This window comes from Heterocephalus glaber, unplaced genomic scaffold (assembly GCF_053883595.1).
Source record: "Heterocephalus glaber isolate CG9 unplaced genomic scaffold, H.glaber_assembly_v1.0 deba00001457, whole genome shotgun sequence".
Classification (NCBI taxonomy): domain Eukaryota; kingdom Metazoa; phylum Chordata; class Mammalia; order Rodentia; family Bathyergidae; genus Heterocephalus; species Heterocephalus glaber.
The window spans coordinates 3,405,762-3,408,451 of record NW_028258305.1 but is presented as its reverse complement, the minus strand read 5'-3'; the positions used below and the strand labels follow the sequence as shown (position 1 = coordinate 3,408,451).

At 44.1% G+C, this 2,690-nt stretch overlaps 1 non-coding gene across 1 annotated transcript; it reads left to right on the top strand.

The window, feature by feature from the left end:
* The first annotated feature begins 1,781 nt into the window (after positions 1-1,781).
* Positions 1,782-1,888, top strand: LOC147826917 (U6 spliceosomal RNA). Its single transcript, XR_015453316.1, has one exon. It is a non-coding gene; the product is annotated as a U6 spliceosomal RNA (small nuclear RNA).
* The last annotated feature ends 802 nt before the right edge of the window (positions 1,889-2,690 follow it).

Sequence of the window (2,690 nt, the reverse complement as noted above, 5' to 3'; positions counted from 1 at the left end):
CCTGTACCAAGGGAACACTTTAATGGAAGGCTGTGTCTCCCAAAGCTCACTCAACCAGCCAATGAGGTAGCAAAGACAAAATTCAGCAGGATCACCGGAGAGGACAAAGAAGAAGGGGACACTGGAGGTTGGTAGCACAAATGTCTCCAACTGTTTTCATTTTTTATATCGAGAATGCCAACTATGGAATCAGTTAGGAGTGTTATCTCAAACCCACCTCTATTCAGAAGTATTAAGGGATACAGAATTAACATAATAGATCTCACAGGAATCCATGCTAGATGTCAGTCTAGAGTATGCACCGCTATTAAATGCTTTCCCATGTTGTCTGATAAATGTTTAAAGCATCATACATCTCTAGGGAAGACCAACTGCTCCTGTTGGGACTAATTGCATAGTCCTGGTGCATGACAAAGAGGGTGCCACTAGGGAACAAAGAGAGGGACTTAATGAATCACAAAGGTACATAATTTATCAAATAAAAAGAGTATGACATTTTAGAGTAAATTCCGTGGAAAATGAATGCACTGTTTGGATGAATCAGGCACAGAATATTTTCTTAGAAACCCAGTCCATATTTTCATTGAGAGAGGGTGTATGTGTGTGGGGGTAGGTGCTATGGGACTCAAGTGCACCAGTGAATTAACATCTTGTGGTAGAAACACTGCCTGAGAAATTAAAATGATATTTGAAACATAAATCCTGCGTGCTAACAACTCTCGTTATAAGCACCCGCCAGAGTCAACAGACAGAGTTTGTTTGCTAGGAGGTTGTTTCTGGAGGCCAATTCTTGAGTTCTCAAAAAACATCTGTGCAAATGCAGGGGGGAAAACCACAGCAAGAGAAGCCATTGGCGGTTAGGTGTGTTAGAAATACATTATTACTTCATTGTAATGGCACACGGGCCTCGGCTAGACTGCAAAATGACCTCACCAGCTGTCAGTCCTTGACTTACTCTCCTTGAATGAGCATTCAAGATACAGCAGTGACTCCAAGGCAGTACAGTGTAAATACAGAGGTAATCAGAAGAGAGGAACCAGGCACAAATTCACCAGGATCTCACAAAGAAGCAGAGAGCCCTGGCCAAAACCAAAAAGACTGAGGTATTCTTTTGTCACACAAAAACACTGTTCAAGCCAACCCTGAAGGGCCTTTTTCATGGAAACTCCAAGCTTGCCCTCCCCTGGGCTTTCTCACTCTGTCTGCCCTCTCAGAAGGGAGACCTCAGGGCCCAAAAGAAGCAAGTCTCCTTCCAAGGAATCTATTCCGGCAGTGGAAACTCGGAAATGTCGGCTGAGGCTGAGTGGCAAGGGTCCCAAAGCAGCTGGGCTCCTGGCAAGGGTCCCCAGGCTCAGAGAACCAAGAGCTTTATTCAGGGGTCGGCTTCCCTCTGTAAGTACAGAAAAACACTTTGAAGATAAGAAGACTGCCCGCAACTAAATGGAAAATGATGGGTGGCCAAGAAGTGTCAGGAGCTGTGGAAAGAAATGGGAAAAGATGAGAGCGGCACCTGGAGGTGGGCTGTCCTCACTTAGCTCAAGTTTCCCCAAGCCTGGGCCATCCTGCAAGGGGCTAAAGCAGTTCAGTTTTCACTGGAAATAGCACCCAATGTGTGTGCACAGGCCCCCGCAAGGCAGGATGTCTGGTATGGGTTTGGGGTCCTTCCACAGAAGTTTCAGCAGGACCCTCTTCCCCAGCGTCCTTGGCAATTTCTGGCAGGCAGAGGCAGAGGAAGGAGATGGATTTCTAATGAACTTGGGTATGAGTCAAGAATGGCTATCGTGCTTGCTTCAGCAGCACAGGTACTAAAACTGGACCAATAAGGAGAAGACTCACTTGGTCCCTGAATAAGAATGGCAGGCAAATTTGTGAAGCATTCCTTGAAAAAGAAAGAGGAGGAGGAGACTGTGGAGGAGGAAGACGAAGGGGGACAAGTTGAAAAGTCCCTCCATGGATGACTGCGGTTAGTGAAGATTCTAAAATTAGAAAATGGTGAGAGTGCCTCTCTGAGCTTTGTTTTCTAGAAAGACAAAAGAAATTTCATCAGCCTTAGATTGAAGAATTATGAATGTCGTTCTGTGAAGAGAAACCCAGAAATTACATCACATTTTTACTCAGGATTTTGAAGGAGACAAGGAGCTCATAAGACTCATATGAGGACTAAGAATATTTCTGGGCTTTGAGCATTGATATCTCCACAGTGTTTCTTGGAAGCTGCAGCACAGACAGAGTACCCAGGTTGTATGTGAGAATTAATGAGTACATAAGTGACTACAACAGCCCTGAGTGTCTAATATTTTCAGCCAGGTATGGCACCTGGCTTAAGGATTTATGCTTATTTTGGTGATATCCCTTCTGCAGGAGGTCCTGTTGCTCAGCCTTTAGCCATGAAGCCTTTTGCAAAAATACAGTGTTTCCAAGATGAGTGTGTTTGCACTGTAATCACACAGGGAAAAAAACAAGCATTTAATTCAATGAAAACTTTTCCCTAATGATTTAAGAAAATATGTGGTAAATTCTTTCAGTTCAATGAGTAGCTATATACTGATACAAAAAATAGTGTATGCAGCTTAGAAGAAGACTTAGCAAGGTGACAGGAAGACCCTTACTCTGTGTAGCTTACATTTTAGTGGAAGGAATGGGTGATGACAAAAGATATCCCGTGTGTCCTTATGGCAGTGGTGGGGAAC